Source organism: Cajanus cajan, chromosome 11 (assembly GCF_000230855.2).
Source record: "Cajanus cajan strain Asha chromosome 11, NIPB_CcT2T_4, whole genome shotgun sequence".
Taxonomy (NCBI): Eukaryota; Viridiplantae; Streptophyta; class Magnoliopsida; order Fabales; family Fabaceae; genus Cajanus; species Cajanus cajan.
In genome coordinates, this window is record NC_138527.1 from 23,866,466 (window position 1) to 23,879,884 (window position 13,419).

General features: G+C 29.5%; 1 long non-coding RNA gene across 1 annotated transcript; it reads left to right on the forward strand.

Moving 5' to 3' along the window:
• Nucleotides 1–6,212: 6,212 nt before the first annotated feature.
• Nucleotides 6,213–11,066, forward strand: LOC145953222 (uncharacterized). The gene is made up of 3 exons (XR_014430780.1): nucleotides 6,213–7,935; nucleotides 8,476–8,526; nucleotides 8,648–11,066. It is a non-coding gene; the product is annotated as an uncharacterized LOC145953222 (long non-coding RNA).
• The last annotated feature ends 2,353 nt before the right edge of the window (nucleotides 11,067–13,419 follow it).

The window sequence follows — 13,419 nt, forward strand, 5'->3', positions numbered from 1 at the left end:
ACTACGTTTGCAACTAAAAATGGTTGTCCTTATAACATTTATTGGAAAAAACTCAAATCTCACGTTAACTAGAGATAAGACAATTAATAAGTATATAAGTGGAGAGCAACCTCACCTTACAAGCTGATTTTGTAGGGTTGAGTTAGGCTCAAATTCACAATTCTAAGATGGTATTAGAACTATCCTAGATCATTAAAAAAGATCACCTATCCTAGATCATTAAAAATGGTCATCCACCATTTATCCATGTACCAAGTCCAATAATACTAGACATGAGGTGTATTAAGAAAAATTCAAGTCCCACATCAACTAGAGATAAGAAAATTAATGAGTATATAAGCGGAGAGCAACTCTCACCTTACAAGTTAGTTTTGTAGGGTTATGTTAGACTCAAATCCACTATTCTAAGAACCTCAATTTTGGATTTGATTATGATTCTTCAATAGAAGAGATAAGTTATCACAAGAAGCGCATGATTTAATAACTTTAGGAGAATAGAAAAATAGAAGGAAACATAAGAAGTATTCAAGGAGAACATGCTGGTAGACCAGGACTGATGCACTCTCACACAAATGAGGTGCATGGTACAAGTCTAGACATACTAATAACATTGTGAAAAGTTGTTAAGGCCTAAGAACACCGCCTAGAGGATAGTTGGAACAAATTTCCAAGATATTATAAAAGAAGGGATCCTTCTGCTTAATTTTTTGTTCTCAACAATAATTTTAAGTTTTGAAATAGCTACAACTAAAGACAACACTTTATAAAACTTGACCTTTTATGGGAGATTGAAGACACATATGAAAGGAAGTTCAAACTCTAGAAGTATGGAAATACTAGATTTTTTTACAAAGACAACTAAAAGAGATAAGGTTTTCAATAGGCATCAAAGAACTTTGAAAATAATATTCATATGTATGAAGTCCTTTAATTTGTTAAGACTAAAAAATTTGTTTATGGGTGGCTCATTAGGATAATATGGCTTAAAGTTGCATAAGTTAATTAATACATGAGTAATCAGCTAAATAAGTTAGAATTAACCTAGATACTCTAAATAATTATTTTTAAGTGAAAATATAATTTTATAGTCAAAGAATTCTATTTCCATATAATGGAATCCATTCCCCCAAAGCCAAAAATGTGACACTTTATGTTTTTCTTTATGCATGTTGTGATTATTTATGATGTTTAGTAATGTTTTAAGTTGTTATCAGTGTTGTTGGTTGTTTAATAAAGTTTTAAAGGTTAAGAAACTTTTGAGGGCTAAATTGTTTAGACTTGTTTTAGTCGAGGTCAAAGTTGACCAAGAACATAGGAAGGTATATAAGGTTTTTGAGAGAACATGAACTTCGTAAGTTCATTTTCTTTGAGTATTAGAAAGAAGTTAGATAGATAGGCTCTAGAGTCAAAAAAATCCATTCTTTTTTTGATTCCTACAAGACTTACCTTATCTTTCTCTGAAGCTAAGTTGAGTTGTAGAACACTACTAGAAAAATTCATATTTGTGACGAATTTTGTGACGGAAAAAATAGCATCGCTAATAGTGACGGATTTTGTGAGGGAATTTTAAGTTTTGTGACGGATTTTGTGACGGAATATATTCCGTCTCTAAAAATCCGTCACTGAATCAAAAAAAAAATTTGTGACGGATTTTGTGACGGAAAAATTTTTGTCTCTAAAAATCCGTCACAAATTTCATCGCTAAATAAAAAAAAATGTTTGTGACGGATTTTGTGACGGAATGAACTTCGTCTCTAAAAAATCCGTCACAAAGTTCGTCACTAAAATGAAAAAATTTAGTGACGGATTTTTCCCTCTCAAAATTCCGTCACAAATAGGTTAACATATTTTGTGAAAAATTTGTGACAAATTGTTTCCTCTCAAAATATTAAATTTTATTTATGAAACTTTTATATTTAAGAATTATGCATAATTAAAGAAAATATGTTAAATTTTTTTTAAAAAAATAATAAAATTAAAAATATTTTATTTCATTAAAGGACTGAAAAAATTATGAAATTCATTTAATTAAATAAAAAATTGTCAATTTTGAACATAAGAAACTAAGACATTCATTAAAAATATTTAAAAAAAAACTTGTGAAATTAAAAAAAAAAGAATATTAATTTAATTTTGGCTTAATTACATTTTTAATCCCTCAAGTATTGTAATTGTGCAATTTTGATCCCTAAGATTTTAATTGGATAATTTTAGTCCCTAAAGGATTGTAATTGTGCAATTTTAGTTGTTTAATTTTTAATTGAACAATTATAGTCCCTCAAAAATCATAATTGTGCAATTTGAATCTCTCCCATTAAAAATTTAATAATTTTAAAATTTTAATATATATATATAATAATAATAATAATAATAATAATAATAATTTAAAATTATACAATTATTTGCTTATTTAAGTTAACATATACTATAATTTTTATTAATGTAACAAATGATATATATTTATTATTACTAAATAAATAAAATTTATATATTATTAATAATTTAATATTGCTAATAAATTAATATCAATAATATTTTTAGTATATTTATAGATAAATTGATAATTTGATAAATATAAGTTAGTATATATTAATATACTTTTACAAAAATATAAATATAGTAGATATATAAGATATGTATATTTATATTTTTGTAAAAGTATATTAATATATAATAAGTTATATTTATCAAATTATTAGTTTATGTATAAATATACAACAGAACAATCAAAAAGCAAAATATAAACTTACATAGTTTATTTGTTTCTCTCAGGTTCTCTTAAGAACCCACAGAGTACTCTAATCCATACAATAAACATCTTACTCATATAATTGTCTCTTACAATTGCATTCCTTTATGGTGTGTTTGGATGAGTAATTTTACAAATTCAAGGAATTTGAAATTCTTGATATTTGAATTACTTTGATTTCAATTTCTATCATTGTTAAAATATTTTGTTTGGATAAGTCAATTCAATTTTTTTTAAATTTTAAATTGTTAATTTGGATATGATAATATGATTCTATCATGATAAAATTGCTTTTAAAAGGATATTTATATGTTGAGATTTTTAAATAAAATTTTATAAAAAAAAAATGTTAACCAATTTTTAAATATTTAATAATTTTAAAAATTAATTTAGTTAATATTTAATAATTTTTAAAGTATTTTTGAATATTCAATAATTAAAAATATGAAGATATAAGATAAAATATATAAGTGAAATAAGGGAAAAAAATATGAGGAATTTCAAATTCTTACATTTTTGGGAGAATTTGAAATTCTACTATTTCAAAGAATTTCACAAATGCTTGGAATTCAAATCAAAAGATTAAATTTTTATTTGGGTTTTCTTTCATGAGGAAGAAGACGAACTGCACGAATATAAGTGCAGATGCGCCGAGTAATCGATTACATTAATATGGTAATCGATTACCCCTTTTCAGATTCTGTGCATTTTGCCCCTGGTAATCGATTACACTACTCTGTAATCGATTACATATATCAGAACAAGCAAACACGCACTGGTAATCGATTACATGACCATGGTAGGCCACTAAACCAAAAGCAGCTGATAGTCAGGGCGCAACTGTTTTTACTTAAGAGCGTAGAAGCCCAAGTTTGAGAACGGCCCGTTTTGGGCTACTTAAAAATCAAAATATTACAAAAATTAATTTTCATAAATATTCATTATTAAAATACTAATAATTATTAAAAACCTTTAAAACATTCTATAAAAGTCATTAAAATAACTATAAGAAGATAATGTCCACAAATATAAAATAAATAATAATTAACTAATTTATTTATTTATTAAAAAATATCTTTCTAATTTCATAATTTTTAATTTTATATATTTCAAAAGTATTAATTTAGTTATTTATTGAAAAATATAAAATAAATAATATATATATATATATATATATTTCAAAAGTTGAAATGAAATAAGAGATCAAACATGTTTAATTCAAATCAAAACTCATCTATTTGTGAAATTAAATAGATATTCATACATCTCATGCAACAAGGAATACAACAGAACAATCAAAAAGCAAAATATAAACTTGTATTGTTTGTTTGTTTCTCTCATGGTTCTCTTAAGAACCCACAGAGCACTTTAATCCATACAATAAACATCTGACTCATATAATTGTCTCTTACAATTACAAATGCATTCCCTTAGGTTTCTCATAGGAACCATAGAGATATTAAAATTATACATTTATATTTAAATATAAGAAAAATAACAAAAGAAGCATGTATATCCAGAACGGCCCGTTCTGGAATCACATTTTAAGATACAACAGTCATGTCTGAAACAAGTTTAATATTGATTAAAAGATAAATAAAAGTATACAAATTTTTAGACTTATAAATTTCACTTTATTATATAAATCAACAAGTTTAATATTTAAAAAGATAAATAAAAGTATATATAATTTCAATATATTATTGTAAATTTAATATCTATACTAATATATAAAGGGAATATAATTTTCAGTAACTACTTTGGTCTCCATTTCTTTTTGGACCATTATACCCTTTTATGTTAAAAAGTTAGAAAAAAAATTTTTAATCAAATTTAAGAATTTGAAACTAATAAATCATTTTTACAATAATTACTTTTACTTTTTATTTTTACATGAATTATTTTATCCTTTATTTATTTTTTAATAACTACTTTTTTATGAGTAATTTTTTATTTTTTTTCTTTTAATTTTTTTTAATACAATGCAGACACGAAGTGCCTTTTTCTTGCTAGTAATTATAATAATAATTATTTTATTATCTTTATATTTAATTTATTGTAAAATAATTAAATTATTTTATTATCTTTATATTTGATTACTTTGTACGTTTATTAATTTTTGTATGTGAGTAGAGTAAATTACATTATTTTTAAAAAAATATTGTGTTTTTTGTTATATATTTATGTTAAGATAATTCTATAAGATATAGTTTAGATATACTAGTTTATCCTCTCCTAATTTCTAGTTTAGTTTCCTTAGTACTTGAATCTGAATGATTTTCATGTTATTGAATTGATGGATACAATAAAATAAATAGACATAAAACATAATCAATCCCTAAAGTTTAGGAATTTAGATAAAACTGACTAAGGAAACTAAACAATAAATTAAGAGAGTATAAACTAGTATATCTAAACTATATCTTATAGAATTATCTTAACAATTTATATTGTTTATAATATAAATATATTTAAACAAAGAATTTAATTGTTTCGGTAATAAAAAATTCATACGTAAAAATTAAATTCAATATATAATTTAAATAAAATTAGGTATATACATACTAAATCAATTATTCATCTTTCGATATAATACTTTATTTCTTTTGGTTATGATATTTTAATATATTTTATTTAAAATATCAATTAACATATTTTATTATTATTATTATTTAATTTATTGTAAAATAATTAAAATATTTAATTTAACATCATTAAAAAAATAACCATTATAAAATTTATTTTTTTAGTTTAATTATTTATTATAATACTTTTTAGTTACTGTATTAACCAAAAAAATATTTTTAATTAAAATATATTTTTGAATTTTAGTTAATTCATTATCATTCACTCACTTTATTAAAAAGTGATAAAATTTAATTAATTTAATAAAATAAAAACTTTAAAATAAATATCTAAAATCTTTAACAATTTCTTAAATACAAATATTTAATTAATTAATTTTAATATATACTAAATTTAATATTAGAAAATTTCTAAATATTTTAGTTATAATTTTTATTATCTTTTGAATTAATATTGGATTTCTTTTGATTATGAAAGATAGTAAATAAAATTTAAAATCTGAATGAGTTTGTTTGATAAAAATATTTAATTAATTTTAATATAATAAATTTAATATCAAAATATTTACCTAGATTTGAGTTATGATTTTTATAATCTTTTGATTTAATATTGGATTTTATTTATTATAAAACATAATAAATAAAATCTAAAATCTGTTAAACGAATCCACACTCTCTCTTGCCCTAGCAGACCTCTTTCTCTTCTCTGTTAAACGAATCCACACTCCCTCGCCGGCCACCACAGCTCCTTCTCGGTTTAACCATTCTAACAGTCCCTCACCCGGCCACCACACCTCTTTTTGTGTTAAACCGTTCCAACAGTCTCTCGCCGGCCACCACACCTCCAGCTGTGTTAAATCATTTAGAGAGAATATTAATATGACAGGTATTACTCGATCTTGTGTTTTTGTTAGAAGATTTTATGTAGTTATTTAGAGAGAATATAATTTTTTTATATCCAAAGAAAAAGTGTTGTACATAAAACTTTAAAATTTTGTTAAAATTTCAAAATTGAACTATTATTATTGTTATTATAAATATATTATTATTTTAAATTTGAAATACTACTATTTTGCATTTAAATTAAATTATATTAATCATTATTTTCAAGTTTAAATTCAAAATATTATTTATATAATTTAATTAATAAAAATATAAGGTACTAATTTTAAAAATAATTATATTTTAAAGATATTTATTTCATATTATTTATAGGAGTTAAAATGGTAGTTTTTTTTAAATAAAAAATATATTTTTAATAATATAATTTTTAATTTTTTTATTATTTTTGTAATGATAATTTTTTTTTTCATTTCCCTCTCACTTATCTTTTGGTTTCCCTCTCTCACCAAACCCTAAGCCCCTTCCTTCATTCCGCGAACCCAACCCCCTTCTTCCTCCGCCACATCACTCAAACCCTCCCCTCCTTCTCTCCCTCCGACTCCCTCGCCTTCCCCAACCAAGAGCTTTCCCAGACCGCCACCCCCTCCCTTCGCGCCCTCTCCACACGCGCCACCACCTCCTCCCTCAATGACCCCAACCCCAACTGGTCCAACCGCCCCCCCAAGGAAACCATCCTCCTCGACGGCTATGCCTTCATCGAAGAGATGCGCCGCGAGGAAGGTCACGCCGCTGTGAACTGTTCAGTGGCAAAGCGGAAGAAACCATGCTATGTTCGCTTTTCTTTTTTTTCTTTTTCTTATAGGTGAATGAAGTGATGGTTTTAATCTGTTGGTATTTTTAGAAGCTTGAATGGAATTTGTGACTTTAGCTTCGGTTTTCCGTTATTGTGTTGTGCAGATGAGTAATTTCACGAAGGAGGAGTTTGTGCATATTCTGCGTCGACAGAGCACTGGCTTTTCGAGGGGAAGCTCAAAATACAGGGGAGTTACTCTTCATAAACGCTATTTTACTTGGGTTGGTTTCGTTCGTGATGAATCAAAGTTCAGTTTTTAAGTTGGCCATGGTTTATTGCTTGCCTGCAGGTATATATATCTGGGGCTATTTGACAGCGAGTTAGAGGCTGCCACTAGTGCAAAAATAGCTTTTAAGTTGGCCATGGTTTATTGCTTGCCTGCAGGTATATACTTCTGAATTTAGGTTTATGCACCGGTGTGGGTTTGAATGTGGTTCTTGATTTCTGGAAGAGATGGAGAACGCAAACAAGTCGATAATAAGTCAAATGTTCCTCTTACGCAAATGTGTGTGCGTGTGTTTATTTTACTATTGGTTTCAACTTTCAAACACCTCACGGGATAAGTGAAGATAACTCTACTAGATGTTAATTCACCTTCCACGTAGAACCTTGCTAGAGAAGTGTTTGAAATTGAAGCAGGCCTATGGGTTTAAAATTGTTGATTGATGTCCTTAAGAATGTGGTGACTTATCGAAGTTAGGCTAAAAAATATTAAGATGTTTGCCTCCACGTCTCTTTCAGTGTTTTATTTTTAATATATTTATTTTAGCTCAAATATTGTCTTATGTTTTGCAGGTCTTTTCACTTCAAGATGGACCAGGGCATAATGTGTGCAGAAACTTAAGAGTTCCAATCACTGTCATTAGAACTTGTGATAAGCGCAACAACTCTGTAGACTGGCTAAAGTATGATTGTTGTTATAGTTTTTACTTCTGGACTAAGAGCATTTTGCATGGTTTTAATAATTGGAATGTCTAGAAATCTAAACCAACTATTTGGTAACTGATAAAATGACGGTCTGTTTAATCCTTTCAAGCTTTATATATCTTTTCTACTTTGTTGTTGATGCACCTTCTATAACTTCTGGTTTTTAGGTATACTGAAGTTAATCATCGGAAAATTGCAGTAAAATAATTTGTTTTTATATGGCTAGATTACAATATTGATTAATTCTCTATCCTTTACTCAGTTATGTTTATTTTCAGTTTGAGAAAAAAAATGTTATTTGATTCTCTTAATCATTACGTTCAGTTTGCCTTTTTAATGATGTGAATTAATCCTTATAATATTTGAACATTGAAAATAGTATATCTGAATTCACGTGAATTCACTTTGACTTGTTTCTTAATTTGTTGCCGACTAAGAAAATGCTATTGTTTTGATCGGATTAGCAAATTCTGATTGCAACTGATAAGAATTATTCTATCTTTTTTTTTTTTTTTCAGCTATGATGGTATAATTGTGAGCTCTCTGGAAGCCAAGGGTGCCTTTTCTTGGTATGATACTTGAGTTTTTTTAACCTGAATCCTTTCTGATTTTGCACCTATAATTTGTGTTTGAGGTTTTTTGTCATGAATATCCGTATTCAAGTAGCACATATGATTTTAGTTCTTACAGTTTTTTGCAGGAGCCTTTCAAGTCTATCCCTCTTATATGGATCCTTCATGAAAATGCTCTTGCTTATCGATCAAGGAAATATGCCGCTAATGGGCAGATTGAACTTTTTGAATGATTGGAGAAGAGTTTTTAATCGTTCAACAGTAGTTGTTTTTCCAAACTATGCCTTGCCGGTAATATGTATGGGACAAATTATTTATTTAATGTTTTTCCACTAATCTTACATATTTCCTTCAAATCATAATTTCAGGAATCATAGGAACGAATCAGGAAACTCAAGTTTTCTTTGGGAGAGAATGTTTTCAGGATGTTGGTTCCAGTGCAAAAGGTTGGCAGTATCATTGGTCGAAAGGGCAAGTTTATAAAAAAAATTACAGGAGAGAGTAAGGCGCGGATTAAAATTCTTGATGGCCCACCTGGAATCTCAGAAAGAGAAGTGAGTTTCAATTTCCCTGTTATTTTATGCAGTAAGGATGACATTGGATATATATCATTGTCTATTTGTCATGCTTATTTATTTGATCTCCTTGGTTCTTTGAATACAATTTGGTCTATTTTAACTTCCCTGTTTTTGATACTTTTTAGTTTTCATCATCTCTTATTTAGTATTTTTGAATTCTTTTTCTTTGATGATTTTGAAAGGTAATGGTTTCTGCAAAAGAAGAGCCAGATCGCCCCATACCGCCTGCTGTTGATGGTTTGTTAAGGTTCCATAAGCAAGTTATCAATGTAGACCGTGACCTTGGGGATAGCACTTTGGCTACTGCACGTTCAGTTGTTACCAGGCTTCTAGTGGCAGATACACAAGCAGGAAGCTTGATTGGGAAGCAGGGTGCAACCATAAAAGCTTGATTTGAAAGTGAGACTTTTCTTTGACTTAATATGATTTTGCTTTCTGGTATCTTTCTGCAATCAACAGATCATTGCTAGTGTTGGCCTTGCTAGAAGACCATCATCTTGCATTTCTTATGAAGCACCTTTCTCTTCGTTGGCCTTTAGAGATGATGGTTGGATGCTGGCTGCTGGAACTAGCAATGGGCGTGTGGCATTCTATGATATTTGTTGTGAACAAATATGTTATATATGTATGATCCCAGATGGGGAAAGTAGGCATTATAATCTATACAAGATAATGCCTTCTTAGCAATTCCCCTAATGCTTTATATATGTATGATGCTGATAGCAAGGTACCTTATTTATGTTTGTTAATATGTATGATGTATAAAATTTATGAAGATCTCCCTTCCATAATTCATTGAACACTAGATTTATATATTTGTTGTGCACAAATATGTTAAGAAAAGGGGGTATTGGAATTTATGTTGATGAGTAACGTATAAATATTTACTAAGAAGGTTCTTTTGGTCTGTTATGACCTACAACTAATACATGTTTCCTAATTTTTTTTGCTCACTTGACTTGATCTTTTCATTTGACTAGTGATTCTAGATATGTAACTATGTTCTAATGAGACAGAGGGAGTACTGTGATTGGTGATATTTTGGCACAGAGTGAGGTTTTTAAACCTATAGTAGTGTGATTGCTGTGTTCTTGTTAATTTCTGGTCACATTGCGCTATATTGTATTTACTTGGATGTTTTTAAACACTAACTACATTGGATTTCTTTTAAGTGGCTTTGGTTATCCTTTTGAATTGGCTCTACTATCCCTTGCTTTTAATTTGATTCCCTGCTTTTTAGAATTGTTATATTTTGGGTTTCTGATTTCAATATTGCTTTAGCTGAACCTTATTTTGATATTTTGCTCTGGTAATCGATTACAAGAAATGGGTAATCGATTACCAGAGAACCTTTTAATAAGTAAATTTCGAACATATGATGTCTGGTAATCGATTACATGTATAGGTAATCGATTACCAGACTCTTAAAAACAATGGTTTCCTCAGATTTAGTCATCAACAGTTAGTGAGGGATTCATCCCAGTTTGTGACGGATTTAATCCCTCACAAATTGCGAGGGATTTAATCCCTCGCAAATTGTGACGGATTCTACTTAATTAAAGTCATCACAGTTTGTGACGGATTTAATCCCTCACAAATTGCGAGGGATTTAATCCCTCACAAATTGTGACGGATTCTACTTAATTAGAGTCATCACAGTTTGTGACGGATTTAATCCCTCACAAATTGCGAGGGATTTAATCCCTCACAAATTGCGACGGATTTTTATTAATTTCTAAACATTTATTGTTACAAATTAGTGACGGAAATTATATTGTTTGTGACGCCTTAATTCCGTCACTAATTGTGACGGAGAAAATAATCCGTCACTAAATATTTTGTGACGCCAAATTTTGTGACGGAATCATTTCCGTCACAAATTCCGTCACTAACTTATTTGTGACGGATTTTATGAAGTTTAGTGACGGATTTTTTCCCTCTCTAATTTTAATTTTTCTAGTAGTGGAAGCTAAGATTCATGCTTGAGGAGCTCAAATTCCTAGAGAGAATTTGACCTTGAGGGTTTGAGATTTCTTCATTTTTTTCCCTTCATTTATCTTTTATGGAAGTACTCAAGGTAAGAAAGGTTTGTTGTTTGTCTTCTTGAAGTTGAGTTGTGTTCTTTTTCTTGTTAATTAACCCACTCATGGTAATTAAGTTAAATTTGGTGTTGATTAGAATTGGAGTTTAGGGGTTGTTGAACCAAAACCCAAAGTTGTTTGATTCTTGGTGGTTCATGGATGAATGTGATATTTGAGTAGAATTTTGTGTTGCATATTGTTTTAGAGTTGTATTGGTGGGTTGCATTGGTGGAAGAAAGATTGGATGGTGTTAGGAGAGTGCTTCCACCATGGAGTTGTAGAGCATTTTTGCTTAGTGCGTCAAGCAAGACTTCAAAGTACAAAAGCCAAAAACTTAAATATCACATTCATGGAAAACCCTTTGGAGAGACTTGATTGATGTAATTCTCCTCCAAGTCTTCTTGAATGGATCTTTCCTCCCTAGTCTCCTCCTAGCTTTTCCAATGGTGTTAAAAGCCATCATCCAACACATATGAAGGGGTAGAATCCCCCTTGGTTGACGCCACACTCTAGGAGTGATAAGTCACTCTAAATCTCACCACACTTAAGAGAGGATAAGAGAAATGGAATAAGTTTCAAGGAAGAAACAAGCTTTGAGAGATAAAATTAGAGAAAATTCGATCTAATTCACAAAAACTCCAAATTTACCTCAGCCAATACAAGGAAATCCTATATATAGGAGTTTGGTTGACTTATGGTGCAAGCTAGACTAACCATGGTCAAGTGTAATGATGGTTAGCTATCTTGTACTTAAGCTAACCAACCCTAGTTAACTTTCTACAAGTATATAGTTAGTTGTCTAGAAGCTTATGGAGCAAGCTAAGCTAATCCTAGTTTAAGAATAACCTAGGTTAGCTTAAGTTAACTCCAACTACCTAACCTAATTATTACAACTACTAGACTAATGATTACTTTGCCTAGTTTGTTGAGATGTCACTATCAAGGCCATGTGACTTATTTAACAAGCTTGGATAGCTTGTTTATTAAGCTTGGACGTCTAAACCACTTGCTTAGGCAAGTGGACGTCCAACCTTAATGGGCTAGAAAAATGTTTGGGTCATCCAAGCCCAAATAAGTCTATGGCCTAGGCTAGTTACACCTCCCATAAACTACTAATTACACCCTTAAAGAAAATTACAAGGACAAAAATTTCTATACTACTTGACCCAAAATGCATGGTCAAAAATATAATATACAATCACTACTAAGAAGAGAAGAAAATTTAAAACAATCAATAGGAGTCCTTAAGGTAGGATAGGCCTCCAAATGTAGGGTACCCTACAAAATTAGGGTAAATGTCCTACAATTCCTCAAACCATCTTTGTCATCCTTCACCCTTCTTGGTTCTTTTTCTTTCAAAGGAATTCTTGGAAAGTAGGTTCTCATCAATGTTCTTGCTCAACAACACATGGATCGCTCAACAAGTTTGTATGAACATGATGAACACATTGAAGACTCGTTGAGCGAGAGTGGCCCACAAAGATTTTAGGTCAGTAAGCGAGAAGGTCTCACTTGGCAAGAGGGAGTCACAAAAGGGTTGGCATGTTGAGAGAGATAAACTCACTTAACAAATAGAGCCATAGTATGTTTCCTTCGCTCAATGAGCTTACGCTCACTTAACAAGAAGCTCTAGAGAGCTTGGATTGCTCAATGAGCAGAAGCCCACTCAACGAAAGCTCTTGTGGAGAAAATAAAGACACTAGAAAGAGGGGGGTTTAATAGTGTTAATAAAAAAATGTTGACATTTTTTTAAACAATGAAGTAGTAACAAGATCGTAAAAGAGTAGACGAAAAGTGAAGTAAGAAGAACACACAATGTTTTTATACTAGTTTGTCTCAATCATCGAAACTACATCTAGTTCCTGATCAATCCAATCAAGTTCCACTACCCAAGTATTCTTTTAACACAAAGCCTCTCCAAACTTTAACAATCAAGTATTCTTTTATAGTCAAGCCTTTCCAGGTTTAAAGAAACCAAGTATTTTTTCACAATCAAGTCTCTCTAAGCTCAAGGCAACCATGAACTCTTTTATAGTCAAGTATATTTAAGCTTAAGGTGACCAATTATTCTTTTTACAAACAAGTCTTTTTAGACTCAAAGCAATAGCACAAAGATAAATTTGGGTAAACTAATAATGTTGTTTTGTCTTACTATCTAGACATGATACAACAAATTAAGTACAAAGCTTTTTTCATAAAGAAAGAAATGTAAAATGATAATTGTGTAAGTC